The sequence below is a fragment of the Sciurus vulgaris genome (genome assembly GCF_902686455.1).
Source record: "Sciurus vulgaris genome assembly, chromosome: 2".
NCBI classification, from domain to species: domain Eukaryota; kingdom Metazoa; phylum Chordata; class Mammalia; order Rodentia; family Sciuridae; genus Sciurus; species Sciurus vulgaris.
Window position 1 is genome coordinate 3,818,881 of NC_136462.1, and position 15,129 is coordinate 3,834,009.

A 15,129-nucleotide genomic window follows, 5' to 3' on the forward strand; every position below is an offset into this window, starting at 1 on the left:
CAGTGGTAGAGTACCCTGGGCTCAATCCCCAACGTTTTTGTATCTGTACATACCAAACACCAAATTCTTGTTGGTTTGTTTTTGTGTTGGAGAGTGCACCCAAGAGTGCTTTATTACTAAGCTACATCCCTAGTCCTTTATTTTTTGAGACAGAGTCTTACTAAATTGCTGACACTGGCTTCAAACTTGTGGTCCTCCTGCTAAGCTCCAGGCCCTGGGATTACTGAGGTGTGCCCCTGCACCTCACATATGGCAAATTCTTCCTACTCACAAGACATGGGCATCCATCCCAGGCCCAACCCATCTCTCTTCAGGGAGGGACTCAGAAGGGCTACGGCACCCCCAGCCCAGCAGGGCAGACCACAGGTATTCCAAGGTGCACAACCAGCTCTGGGCTTGCACTGCTTTTTGCTGCCTCTTCGTGAGCCTCAAAGAATGTCTCATGGCTAGGGCAGCAGAACACCTGACAGGTTCATGAAGTGGTGCAATGCTGCTAGGCAAGCGAGGAAGCCTGGTGTGCAATCTGGGGATATGTGAAAACAGAAGACGTTTTTGAGATGACCTCAAGGGGTCAGTGACTCTGCTTTCTGCTTGCAACCAGAATCCTGTCCATCAGGTTGGCTGCTAATCTTTCCTAACTAAGTGCAGAAGGAACCCAGGGCTAACTGCACCTGATGAAAGAATTGGCCTGAGCTGACCTGTTTCCCACTACCTGCCCTAGCTGTCCAGCCCTGGCCTCTGACAGGGTCTCACTAAGTTGCCCAGGTTGGCCTGGACTTGTGATCCTCTGGGCTCAGTCTTCTGAGTAGCTGGGATCACAGATGTGTGTCCTGCACCCAGCTTATAAATTGCTTTTTGTTGAAATTATAGTGCATTCATGATGGTTGACTTCTGGGTTTTGCTATGTATTTCGATGTTAATTTTCACATGCAAATAGTGTGAAGAGATTTCCCTACATGAGAAAATACTGGTCATACAAGATAGCACACCACGTGAATTAACTGCTTTTGTAACTGCAGAGCTAACAAACTGCCGAGCTACATTTCTCCCCAAAACACAAAATGGGTAGTAGCTGAGTCTCCAGTGGCAATATGTTCAAAGCTAAGGCGATGAAAACAAATCAAAGAGAGAGTCCCCGCTCCTGGCGATGGAGCCCTGCCCCACTCAGTACGCGTGCTCCACTCCTGAGTGGACGGCAACCCAACTGTGCTCCTCAGAACACTGACTCCAAGGGCCCTGGCTCAGGCGCCAGCTCCCAGAGCCAGGGGACTGCTGTGCGCAGGCGGCCGAGGGCTCACTATGAGGGACACCATTCTGCCCGTGCGCAGTCAGGCGGAGCGCAGGTCTGCTCCTGCTGGGGGACGCCTACCTCGCTGAAGCACCGGGAGCTCCCACTCGACCTTGGCTTCAACAGCACTTTCTGGACAGTGCTGTGGGCCAGCCACGCTGCTGTGCGAGCACCAGGGTTCTCGCCAGCACACCCACCCACGAGGCCCTGCGAGCAGGACAGGGCAGCGGGGGCTCCAGCACACCACCAAGCCCTCTGCAGCCCACGAGCACACCCTGGTCAGGTTCAGGACTCTGCAGAGGCTGACCGACAACTGCCCTTATGCCAACACCTACTCTGGGTGCAGCAAGGTGTACACCTGTGCCTCCGGTGCCAGGTCACACGGGGAGGAGGGAAACTGCCCCTGTCCCCAGAGAGCTTTGAAGGAATGGGGGCGGGGGTGGAGAGAAGGGGCCCTCCAAGGTCGACGTGTGAGTGTGAGCACTGTACCAGGAAGCCTCACCTCTCCTTTGGGGCATCCTGGGAATTTTTGAGTTGGGCTGATGGCATGATTCCGATTTTCCAATCCCAGCAGAGGAAGAGGAAGAAGCCAGTGACACCCCCACCAGGTGGCCATGGAGGGGACCTGCGGTTTATTTTGGTACTGGGGATTGAACCCAGGGGAGCTCTACCACTGAGCTACATCCCAGCCCCCCCCCCCCCCCCCGCCTTTTTTTGAGATGGAGCTTCACTGAGTTGCCGAGTCTGGCCTGGAACTAGCAATCCTCCTGCCTCGGCCTCCTGAGTCGCTGGGTTTACAGGTGTGCACCACCGCCCATGGCTTGGAATGTCTCAGGAAGATGAGACTCAGGCAGGCCCAATGGTGCCAGGGCAGGACTTGGTCCACATGGGGGAGCCCACAGATGGGGCGGCAGGCCGTGAGCAGACCTGGGTGGGAGTGGACCGCTGCCATTCTGCCTGTCCCAGCACCTACCCTCTGAGCCTCACTTCTCATTCTCACAGAACCACGAGACGTCTCTAGGTGACACACGCAGAATTCCTTGAACTCCATGGCACCACATAAGGAAGAACCGGCACCAGGAATCTGACGAGGCTGGCGCTGGCTCCTCGTCTCAGAGCCTTTCCTCACTAGGACGGCTTTCATCGCTTAGGTGAGAAGACACAGGAAGCATCCACATGGGAGAGGGAGAAGTAAAACTATCCACTTGCAAAGGACATCATCTTTTATGTGACAGTCCTAAGGAACTGACCAAAACCTAGATGAACTAACAAACTTGTTTAGCAAGACTACAGGACACAATAAGATATAAAAATTAACAGTGATTATATCATAGCAATGGACAATGTGAAAATGAAATTAAGAAAATGATCCATTTTGAATAGTATCCAAAAGGGTAAAATATCCAGGAATGGATATAATAAGAGAAGCAGACATACACACTGAGATTATAATCAAATCAAGGAGCTGCGATTACAGGTATACACCACTGCACAACTAGCTTCCTGGCTTTAAAATTTACGACAAAGCTAAGCATCAGGACACTGTGGTATTGGCATGAAGAGACCAGGAACAGAACTCCAAGTCCAGAAATTAACCCTGATATCAATGGCCATAACCAACTTTTGACAAGGTTCCAAGACCAATCCAGGGGAAGGAACGGCACACAATCAGGATGAGCCCCAGCTGCCAATGGGCTGCACTGCTGGTCACCGGCCAGAGCTGCTTAGACACCTGCCTCCACCTTTCTCCAGCACGTGGAGGACCAGAGTGGGGTTCTCTCTTGCCTTTCAAGAACCGTGTTAGGAGTCACGCATGAAAGCAGTTGTGTGCTGTGTATGTAAAGTGCGTGTGGTGAGAGACGCAGAGAGCCCACAGTCCAGCACCTGCTCCAACTGGTGCCTACCACGAGCTGCCTCCGCAACTCTGTGTTCACAGCCCTCTTCTGGCAGACCTAAGTGACAACCTTCCGCCTGTTCTCTGGCCCTTCACAAGAGCATGTTCCTGCCCTGGACTCTGTCCACATCTTGGGAGGCAGAGGACTACTGGTGGACGGGTCATGCAAATGGCCAATAAGCAAGTTTCAAAGTGCACTCCCAGGCAAAGGAAGCAACATACAGTCCCACCCGCAGGACAGTGTCTTCTAACCCACATCCTCACCCACACTTGATCTCCAGATCTCTGCCAGCCTACCTATGGGGAATAAAACCAATCGTTCGTCCTCTGTTCTTGCGCTACAACCATCAATATGGACGAGTGGGCTGGGGTTGTGGCTCAGTGGTAGAGCACTTGCGATTCTCAGCACCGCATATAAGCAAATAAATAAAAATAAAGGTCCATCGACAACTAAAAAATATTAAAGAAAAAAAATATGGATGACTTCTGTGATCCCAAAAGACATGGGGATGGAGCTGGAGTTAGTGGTAGCCTGCATGGTGAGGCCTGGGTCTGAACCCTAGCACTACAAAACTAAGTAGAATCAAAAGGTGGGGGCTTCGTCACACCAGCAAGTGAGCAATCAGTTCTGTAGCCACCAGCAAGGTGTCCCCTGACCCAATTCCACTCTGACACCTCTACCTGGGGAATAGCATCAGATCCCACAGGTGCAGGATCAGTGGCCAAGACTGTCCCACCTCTGGATGCCAGGCACAAGCCCAAGTGGTTTTAACCCTGCTTCTGCCTGCCTGCTATAAACAGGTCCCATGACCCTCTCCTTAGGTTCAATTAATTTGCTAGAGCAGCTCAAAAACTCAAGGAAACACTTACTTACATTTACTAGTTTATTACAAAAGACACGGAAGGCTGCCCGTAATCCCAGCTACTCCACAGGGTGAGGCAGAGGATTTCAAGTTCCAGGCCAGCTCAGCAACCTAGCGAGACCCTGAGTCAAAGTAAAAATTTTAAAAAGGGCTGAGGACCTAGTCAAGTGGTAGAGCACTTTCTTACCATGTGTGTGGCCCTGGGTTTGACCCCCCAGTACTGGGGGGTCCGGGGAAGAAGGCTGAGTACGAGAAACACAGAACACACAGGGCGTGGGCAGGGGCAAGGAGCTCCTGTGGCCTTTCTGAGCAGATCGCCCTCCAGGAGCCACCACGCCCGGATGCGCTCCAGCTCCATTCCACTTCCTCCACGGAGGCTGCACTACAGCGTGACTGACCAGAATCGCTGGCCACTGGCACCTACTTACCTCTGCCCTCCTGGAGGGTGGGGTGGAGCTGAAGGTCCAACCCTCTAATCCTACCTGGGATTTCCAATGACTAATCTCTACTCTGAAGCTACCTAGGGACTGCCAGCCATTAGTCAACTCATTGGCAAATAAAGTCCCTGTCACTTCAGTGAGCCCAAGAATTTCAGGAGTGGTAATCCAGGAAACAGGTGAAGACCAAATAGATACTTTATAATATCATACTCACAGGTACCCTCTTCTAAAGTATATACTCAACAGAACTAAAAAAAGGTACTCAAAAATCAAAACGTAACAAAACTCACGTACAACCACGTCCACAGCAGCATATCTACAATAGTCAAAAGGTATAAACAACCAAAATACCCATCAACAGATGAATGGATGAATAAAATGTGATCCATCCACAAGAAGGAATATTATTCATCCTTAAAAAGGAACAAAGCTCTGATTCATGTAACGACATGGATAAACCTTGAAAACATGAGGACAATAAAAGAAGCAGACACCAAAGGTCACATATTTTATGTTTCTATTCACAAGAAACATACATAGAAAAAGCAGTCATGAAATTCATTTGGAAAAATAAGGGACCCAGAATAGCCAGAACAATTCTTAGTGAGAAAAATGATACAGGAGCCATCACAATACCAGGCCTCAAATTGTATTACAGAACTTTTAGTAATCAAAATGGCACGGTACTGTCACCAAAACAGACATGAAGATAAATGGTACAGAAGACACAGAGATAAACCCACATAAACACAGTTATCTCATACTCGACAAAGGTGCCAGAAACATACATTGCAGAAAAGAGAGCCTTTTCAACAAATGGTACTGGGAGAACTGGGAATCCATACAGAGCAAAATGAAATTAAACCCTTATCTCAGGCTGGGGTTGTGGCTCAGTGGTGGAGCACTTGCCTAGCATGCATGAGGTCCTGGATTTGATCCTCAGCACCACATAAAAATAAAGGTATTGTGTTCACCTACAGCTAAAAAATTTATTAAAAACAAACAAACAAACAAAAAACCTCTCTCTCACCCTGCACAAAAATCAACTTGAAGTGGACCGAGGACCCAGGCATTAGACCAGAGATCCTGTACCTACTAGAAAAAAAGTAGGTCCAACTCTCCATCATGTTGGCTTAGGAATGGACTTCCTCCATAAGACTCCTAAAGCACAAGAAGTTAAAATCAAGAATCAATATGTGGGATGGTATCAAACTAAAAAGTATGAGTGCAGAGGAATCAATCAAGAATGTCAACCAAAAGCCCACAGAATGGGGGAAAATCTTTACCACACTCACCTCAGATAAAGCATTAATCTCCAGGTTACCCAAAGAACTCAAAAAACTTCACACACACACAATCAATAAATGGGCAAAGGAACTCAACAGACACTTTACACTCATCAGAAGAAAGGTGAATGGTTAAAGAAAAATACGAAAAAATGTTCAACATCTCTAGCAATTAGAGAAATGCAAATTAAAACTACACTGAAATTCCACCTCACTCCAGTCAGAATGACAATTATCAAGAATACAAGTAATAATAAATGTTGGCAAGGACGTGGGGAGAAAGGTCCACTCATCACTGCTGATGGGACTGCAGATTGGTGCAACCACTCTGGAAAGCAGTATGGAGATTGTTCAGAAAACTTGGAATGGGCTGGGAAGATAGCTCAGTTGGTAGAGTACTTCCCTTGCAATCATAAGACTGTGAGTTTGATCCCCAGCACCACAAAAAAAAAAAAAAAAGAAAAGAAAAAGAAAACTTGGAATGGAACCACCATTTTGATCCAGGCGTCCTACTCCTAGGTTTATATCCAAAGAACTTGAAATCATCATACTAAAGTGACACAGCCACATCAATGTTGGTATCAGCACAATCAATTCACAATAGCCACGCTAAGGAACCAACCTAGGTGTCCTTCAACATATGAATGGATAAAGCAAAGGTGGCATAAATACACAATGGAATATTACTCAGCCATAAAGAAGGATGAAATTATGGCACTTGCCGGTAAATGGATGGAATGGGAGAATATCATCTAAGTGAAATAAGCCAGTCTCCAAAAATCAAAGGCTGAATGTTCTCTCTGATATGTGGATGCTAATTCACAACAAGGGAGAGTGGAAGGGAAGAATAGAAGTTCATTGGATTTGACAAAGGGGAATGAAGGGAAGGGGAGAGGGTAATAGGAACGATAGTAGGATGAATCCGACCAAACTTCCCTAGCCTTGTATTTGAATACACGGCCAGGGTTACTCCGCATCACGTACAACCACAAGAACAGGATCCTAATGAGAATAGTTACACTTCATGGTATAATATGCCAAAATACATTCTACTGTCATGTATATCTAAAAACAAATTTTGCTTTGTAAAAAGAAAAGAGACATATAGAACAGGAACGTGTCTGTGAGCACAGATAGTTACCTAGGGAAGAACAGGAATGGGCACAGCGGGTAACAAGAGGTGGGCAGCTATCAAAGGGCCCCTGACCAGAAACTGACCCAGAGAACTCAATTCCCATCATGCCATGCCATGCCTGAAGGACACAAGTCCACACCCCTTGTGTGGGTGGGCTCTGGAAGAAATCCACCTCAGGGAGGTGGGCAGACTTGTGAGTGGACCAGCCGTCTCCCTCTCCACACTCACCTGGGTCTCCCACGCTCCTCGGCAGACGTGCAGGCTCACTGTGCTCCTGCACAGCTGCCCAGCTCTTGGGCATTACACACAAGGACCAAGGACCACCCCGCAGCAAGCAGACTGCGGGGAACGGCAGTGTGACCAACTGCCAACAGGCCAGAGCTTCCCTCTGGGGTGAGTAGGCACTGAGTGCAGTGAACTGTCCACTTTAAAATGGCTGATTTGATATTCATGAACTTCACCTTGAAAAAACTCTAGAATTACTAAACTTTCAAGCAATGAAAAATGACAGGTTCGGGCAAGGATATGGAGAAATGGGAACCTTCTGCGCTGCTGGAGGGAACGTAAAATGGTGTGGCCACTGGGGAAAACTGCCATGCAAGTCCTCAAAGCGTCAGCCATCCCAGGACCCAGCAGCCCTGCTGCTCCACACGAGCGACACAAGACCCTGCACACCAGTGTTCACGGAGCATCGCTCCTGACAGCCAAAGAGCAGACTCGGCCCCAGGGCCACCAACGGCGAGTGGAGAACAGAACAGAAGCCACCAGGCCGAGTGACAGAGGTCAGACCAAGGTGGCATACCGGCTGCCTCCACCTGCGTGGCAAGTCCAGAACAGGTGACTCTGTGGCAACGGAGGCCCTGAGTGACTTCAGGAGCGGGCCTGTGGGAGTGGGAGCAACCAGCAGGGTGGGTGGTGAAGGGTTCTGGATTTAGATGTGGCGACGACACAGACACTGTGGACACAAAACCAGCAGCTGCGTGTCTTAAGTGGTTTAAACGGTGAATTTTATGTGATTTTTAATTTCAATTTTTTAAATGTAAAAAAATTCATATGGAAAGAGTCAGAAGGGGTGAGATACAAGGACCCCTCCTGTACTGCACCGCCTGGTGACCACTCCTCCCCACCCCCAGGGAAAGGGTCAGCATGCTGCACCTCCTGCCACACCTCCTGGGGGTCCTGTGAGACCCCCCCAGATTCCTCTCATCATATTTCCTTTTCTCTTTTCCAGGGACTGCCCCTGCTGGGCCAGCACGCTCCCTCTGAGCTACATCCCCAGTGCCTCCTCTTAAGTACTTCAATAGGAAGAGGAGGCCAGGGAGCAGCCAAGGCCAAGGGGAGGAGGCTTGAAAGTCATCGAGACGCGGGTGAGAGGACTACCCGGTACTCGTGGGCTCTGCAGGATGCTGGTGCAGAGGCTGGTCCAGACCCACCAGCAGCAGCCAGCTCCTGAGCTGGCACAGCTACACTGGCAAGGGTGCTTCCCAAGGGAAAGCTGCGTTCAAAGGCTTCAAACCAAAAGCCACCGTAAAGGGAAAGTTCCTCAAGTCAAAAGGCCAAATTTTTCTGAAATATCTGCGAGGGTAATTTCTAAACTGCAACTACCTCTGGTTGTTCCTGCCAAGCTGCAAAGGGCTGGGTATCCCACACATGGTCCACCTACAGGACAGTAGCGAGAAGCAGCAAGAAAGAAATCAAGTCAAATCTTTGAATCTCCCAAAACAGGACTGTGGAAACCTCTGATGAGATTTCTTGCTTCAAACACAAAAAACTTTATTTCACTTGCTTACACTTGAGTACAGAAATAGTTAAACTGTATCTTTATCCTAAAAATCAGATGAAGCAATTATAAGTAAATGAAATTCTACAATATTTATGATTGTTTTTTAAAATATTTTTTAGTTGTAGATGGACACAATACCTTTATCTATTTTTATTCAGTGCTGAGGAACAAACCCAGTGCCTCACATGTGTTGGAGGGGATACTGTACCACTGAGCTATAATCCCAGTCCCTTATAATTATTATGTTAATGAAGAAAAATTAATGCAGATTCAGTCAAATGCATTAAAGATGGTGCTCAAGGCAACTTTCAACTACCTTTTTTTTTTTTTTTGGTACCAGGAATTGAATTCAGGGGCACTTGACCACTGAGCCACATCCCCAGCCTTATTTTGTATTTTAGTTAGAGACAAAGTCTCACTGAGTTCCTTAGCACCTTACTTTTGCTGAGGTTGGCTTTGAAATTTCTGATCCTCCTGCCTCCCAATTTCTGAGCCTCCCAGCCCCTGGGACTACAGGCGTGCGCCACCACACATGGCTCAACTAACATTTGACAGCATGCTTTGGGGAAGCAACTTGAAGGTGCCAATGCCCAGTGACAGAACACAAGCACCTCTGGGATCACGTCACGCCACACACGGCAGGAATCCCAGCCTCCGCTGACGTCTCACCTGCTGGTCCTCACTGGGGATGAGGTGGGAGGCAATGTGTGCTTCCACACACTTGCAGAAGAGCAGCAAAGGCCCACCAAGCAGAGACAGTGCAGAGGAAGCTACAGTAAAGGGCACCATACAGCTGAAACCTCCTCAGACCTGGAGCGCAGCCCTGGCGGGCATGCCAGGGCGGGGTCGTGATTCTGCAGCTCCCTCAAGCGCAAGTGCCGCTCCACTGATCATCTACTGTCTGCAACATTTTCAGGCATGAATTTATTATATCCTGAAGCTTTTTTTTTTTTTTTTAAATCTAAATGAAAGCTTTAATTTTTGAGGAAGGCTCCATGAAGTTTAGTCTCCAGGTCATGCTTGGAAACGCAGCAGTGGGCAGGGGTCTGCTCCCTTCCTCGCTGCCTCCATGACTGATGGCATGCTCCCTGCTCCTATGACTGAAGTCGTGCCACGTTTTAATTGGAGCCCAGAAACTGGAAACAAAAGTGCGTCTGCTGACAAGGGTGTTCCAAGAATTGGAAAGCCTGGGGAAAACCAAAAAAGGGAAGCATCAGATAAACAAAGGAAACGGCTCCTGCCAGCAAGAAAGGGCGAGAAGCCCACACGTCAAAACAGCTGCACGTGAAGCCCGGGAAGCCGGGTTGCAAGGGGCAGTGCCCGTCGCTGGCAAGGATGCCTCTGGGGACCTGCGTGCAGGTGAGCCGTCAGCACACTGACTCCTCCCGCGACACCTGGTACCAACCGACTGCTCCACTGTGGGAGAGGCACCTGGCCAAGAAACTGGGAAGGATCAGCCAAATAGCACAACCACTGATCCAAAGACCCCAGGGAAGAAGGGCAAGGGAGGGGGCAGACAGCCTGCCTAGGCTGACACGAGAAGAACCGGGCAAGTGGAGGACTCATATCCCTCGACTGCATGACTCAGGCTTTTAAAAAAGCAGCCACTCAACCCTTACTGCGTGCAGACACCCAGGCCAGAGTCCTGCCCTCTGGACAGGAAGGAGGAGCTGGGTGAGGGCACCTGCATGCACAAGCCTCCAGCAGCGGGCAGCCCTCTGTAGGCCAGGCCATGCCTGTCCCATGGGCTGGAGGCCCAGGGCCGTGGGAATGGAAGCTGAGGGCATCACGAGGCTCACTTCCTGCAGCATCAGCTTTACTAGGAGATGGAAGTGAAAAGCATGAAGCACGGCCATACTAGAGAGAGGCTGTCAATGTTTAAGTCAAGTTTGACACTAAGGCATGAAATTTCAGAGAACACTGGCCTCATCCCTGTTCTTCCAATCTCTTTTGCAGACTCCCTCGTTTCCACCTGGCTGTTCGGGCAGGAGCTGTGTAGGGTCTGATGCAAATCCTCTTCTCAGAACGGCCTTGCTGGGTGCTCTTCACACACACACACAAACACACAGAAAACGGAAAGAAAAAACTAAAACGTCACCTACAGAGTGGGAGGAAACGGTCAAAATGTCAGGAATGGAAGCTACGTTTCTGAAAATTTTTATTTCAACTTGGAACCATGAAAATGTTTAGTAAACCTGTAACAAAATTAAGACGCTCTTCCTTAAAGTTGAGATTAAAACGAAAGAAATACATCTTGTAACTAGCTGGCGACACAGTGAAGAACTGGTTCAGCTGATTAAAAAAACGACACTTCGGTTGATTAAAAAAATGACACTTCGGCAGCACAGCTCTGTAAATACACGCCAAGGAAAAGAATGACTGCAGAAAGGCTTAAGGTGGGGTTGGGCTGTGGCTCAGTGGCAGCACGCTCAGCTGGCACACGTGAGGCCCTGGGTTCGATCCTTAGCACCACATAAAAAGAAAAGTATTGTGTCCACCTACAACTAAAAAAATTTTGTATTAAAAAAAGAAAACCTTAAGCTATTTTCAGTGATCAAATTGCTGGTAATGTGTTGGTACTTCTGTTGCAAAACAATCTCAATACTTTACAGGTTAAAACAAATGAGTGAAGATGCTAAAATTGTCAGGAACCACAACTTCTAGCATAAGAGAAAAGAGACAAATATAAAATCAAAGAAGCAAAAAAAATTCTTAAATTTGAAATAAAAATAGTATAAACACATGACATATTTTCACATAAAAAGTGTTATGTGCTGGTTGTTCAGCAGAGTCTGGAAATAATCACCAGCCTCAGCAATAAGCATCATTGCCCAGACTGTGGTCTTGGCAACCTGGAAGGCTGAAGCAGGAAGATCCAAGTTTAAGGCCAGCCTCAGCAAGTTGGTGAGGCTCTGTCTCAAACTAAAAATAAAAAGGGCTGGGGGTGTAGCTCAGTGGCAAGGCATCTGAGTTCAATCCACAGTATCAAAAAAAAAAAGAAAAGTGTCTCCTACACAGGAGTTGCTCAGAGAAACAGTGATCCTAGGTCTGCAGCAGAAAAGTAGAAAAGCCACGTGATAAGTCTAGGCTGGCTTCCCAGACCAGAAAGCAAGGAGGGCAGATTAGGGGGTGTGCTAAAGGACGAAGGACAAACCTGGGGGTTCCTCTGTTCAGAAGCAGCACAAGGAGCGTCTGTAAGAACCACTGCAATGACTGAATGGCTCAAGGTTGCTTCCGTCCTCGGGTTCACCTGGTGCTCCTAGGATGGTGCTCGCATGATGACTACTTACTCTTTTTTTTTTTTTAAATGGTATCAGGGACTGAATCCAGGGGCACCCAATCCCTGAGCCACACTTCCAGACTTTTCATTTTTCATTTTGAGACAGGGTCTCACCAAGCTGCTAAAAGCTAAGTCACTGAGGCAGGCCTTGGACTTGTGGTCCTCGTGCCTTGACCTCCCAAGGGGCTGGGATTACAGGTGAGCACCACCCTGCCTGGCGGTCACTGCATACTCTTAGGTGCCTTGCAGAGCTATCACTTGGGAATGGGCAGAGGGAAGAATGAGGCATTTATTTATCCTGCCTTCCTATTTGAACTAACCCAAACATTCAATGAGGGAAATGTTGACAATCCATCAAGGAAAAGTAAAAGACAAATAGCACACCACCGTTCTGCAAACTCCGGTGACTGCCTAGGCACAGCACTGGCCTCCAGTGCCACCAGCAGACCCACGTGCTAACCAGTGCACAGCCACCACCTGCAGTGCTGGGCCTCTAGACCCCCCATGGCTCACAGGAGATGCAAAGGCACGTGGATGTGTCCAGTGGAAACGGCCAGAGCCAGGCAGGGAAAACTGACCACAGGGAAAACTGACCACAGGAAAAAGAGCCTGAACGTCCAAGCATCAAAATGCACGGGAAAGTCACAGAGAACTCCAGTGATACCCGGCCTCAAACTCAAAAAATAGCATTCTCAGCAAAGTGGAATGGTACTGTAATGACACTGTGAATACAGATAAAATTCAAATAGCAGTTTTCTTGCTATTTTTCAATTTATCAAAAAGAACTATGTATTAAATCTCACTTTGGATGCAAATATTTCAAACTCCTTTTATCTTCATTTTAATGTTCTAGCACGTTAAAGCGTTCTTAATTTCAGGCACAAAATGCCACTCAATCACAAATTAAGAAGTTAACACAGGGTATTCTGCTTTCTTTAAAATTCCTGAAGGCAGCTAAGGAGTAAAGGGTTCCCAAATCAAAGGATCCAGCCCTGGGCCATCAGTACGTTCCTTCAGTGGCCACTTCATGACAAAGGGAGAACCCAGAACCTCAGGGCACAGGCCACTACTCCTGGTTTTCAGATTTTACATCTTTCCTGAGCCAGTAGGGGTCTATCTGTTATTCTCAGAATTTAGTCCTGGTTTTAAAAAATTGAAAAATAAAAGGTCAGTCAAAAACCAAAACACAGTGCCATGTATGTAGAAGACTCTTAAACACATGTGCTGGAAGGAAATTGCTAAAGATCAAGATGAGTAATTCAGGATGTTTTGGAATTAGGTTGTTTTATGCAAAGCAAAAAAGTAATAGCTAAATAAAGAAATGCATACACATTAAAATCTCTACAGCCATGCGTGTGGTGGCATGCACCTGCAGTTCCAGCACTCGGGAGACTGACACAGGAGGAGCTCTGGAGCTCAGGAGTTCGAGGCCATCCTGGGCAACGTAGCGAGACCTTGACTTCAAATGAAAATAAACAAGACGACAAACTTTCCAGTAACATACCTGTGTGTCATATGCTGTAAGAAGATCTGCAAAGCTTGACCAAGGAGGAAGAGGCTTCAGCAAAGCAAGAAGAGAAGCAGTGTCAACATTAGCTTCCTCCAGGGAGTGGAGTGTTGGCCCTCACCTAGAAGTAAGAGCAACACTGGGTTAACTCTCATCTGGAAAAGTATTAAAAGCTTCAAAAATCGGGGTTCGCTGGGTGCACGCCTGTGAGTAGATCAGTAGTAGAGCACTTGCCTAACATGCTAGTACTGCAATAAATAAATAAAATATAAATACAATTTTTAAAACTTTACATTTCTATACTATTAAGATAAACATTTTTAACACTGTGCACATATTGTGAATTTTCTTTTTTTTCCCCTAGCATTCGTGGGCTTTGTTATTTGTTAATTTTTATTGGTGCGTTATGATTATACAGAATAGAGGGATATGTTGTCACATATTTGTACTCGCACCCAATATAACAATATAATCTGGCCAGTTTCCTTCCCCAGTGCCTCACATTTCTCTCCCCCTCATCCCTTCCCCCATTTCACTCGTTCTGTGGATTTTTTACATTTTTTTTGCACAAAATATGCATTATAAAGCCTGCTTCTTTTTACTTAAAAATCGCTTTTATCATCAAGTACTACATACCCACAGGAAATACAGTTTCATTCGCTTACTATAGACCCCAGTTCAACCCCCGTGCTGGCCAGGGAACCAGCCCCACCATAACTCCAGAAAGGCTGGGGCCTCTCTGGTCCCAAACCCTGGCCTCTGCAAGAACCACTGCCTTAACTACCACGGTCGTCACTACCTCTGTTCTCTTTAAGGACTTATCACCCAGTTGAGTGGCCCTAACATACTGCTGTTCTGAGTTTTACATAAATACAATCATGGAAGAAAGAGTCTGTCGTCAGTCGACACTGTTACTGTTTGGGGTGGGGGAAGAAAGGTAAGACAAAAAGCAAACAAACAAAACAAAGCCCCAAACAAAACGCCGCCATGGCAGCCACCACTTACTTTCCTTACGTTGTAACACTCCGCGTGTACACATGCTGCGACTCACTCGCTGCTCTGTGCCCTGGTACTCTCCGCCTTAGAACGAAGTTGGACACTACCGAGATCTTTCTGCACGGCCAGGCCACACTCAAGGTGTGCATACCTAAAAGAGCAACTGCTTGCCTACTGAGCAGGTGTGTATTCAACTTTGGCTACATACACTTCCCAAAGCAGTTATAACGGTTAGTACTGCCAGGGAAAGGGTATGAAAGAATTTCTGGTGCTCAATTTTTCAACAAAACTAGTTAAGACTTTTTAATTCTTGCTAACTGAACAGCTGTGTAATGGTAGCCCAAGAATTACCTTTTCTGTAAGACTTTCCAGTTATCTTGAATGAATGACGTAGTAAGCTACACTTTTCATCTGACAATTGCTGCAGTGGAGACCTACTTTTTCCAACCAGCATTTCACTTTTCCCATGGGTCCTGCACCCCAATTTCTCACAGGCATAAGCCCCTCCTCTGAACCCATCAGCTTCCAGAGTTGGACCTGTCCAGTCAGACTCAAGAGTCGCCCTGGCCACAGCTGGTTCACCCCCACGAACGCACAACCCAGGTCAGAACGAGTGAAGTTTTCCTTTCTCATTCAGGGACGCACAGAGACTCACTT

The 15,129-nt window shown here is 47.5% G+C and overlaps 1 protein-coding gene across 4 annotated transcripts in view; it reads right to left on the reverse strand.

The window, feature by feature from the left end:
- TRAF3 (TNF receptor associated factor 3) overlaps positions 1–15,129 on the reverse strand; it is a 96,984-nt gene that overhangs the window by 29,475 nt on the left and 52,380 nt on the right. For all 4 annotated transcript variants that reach the window (XM_079130099.1, XM_079130101.1, XM_079130100.1 and 1 more), the window contains one exon: positions 13,474–13,597. The gene's annotated coding sequence lies outside the window, so the exon portion shown is untranslated. The remainder of the gene's footprint in view (positions 1–13,473; positions 13,598–15,129) is intronic.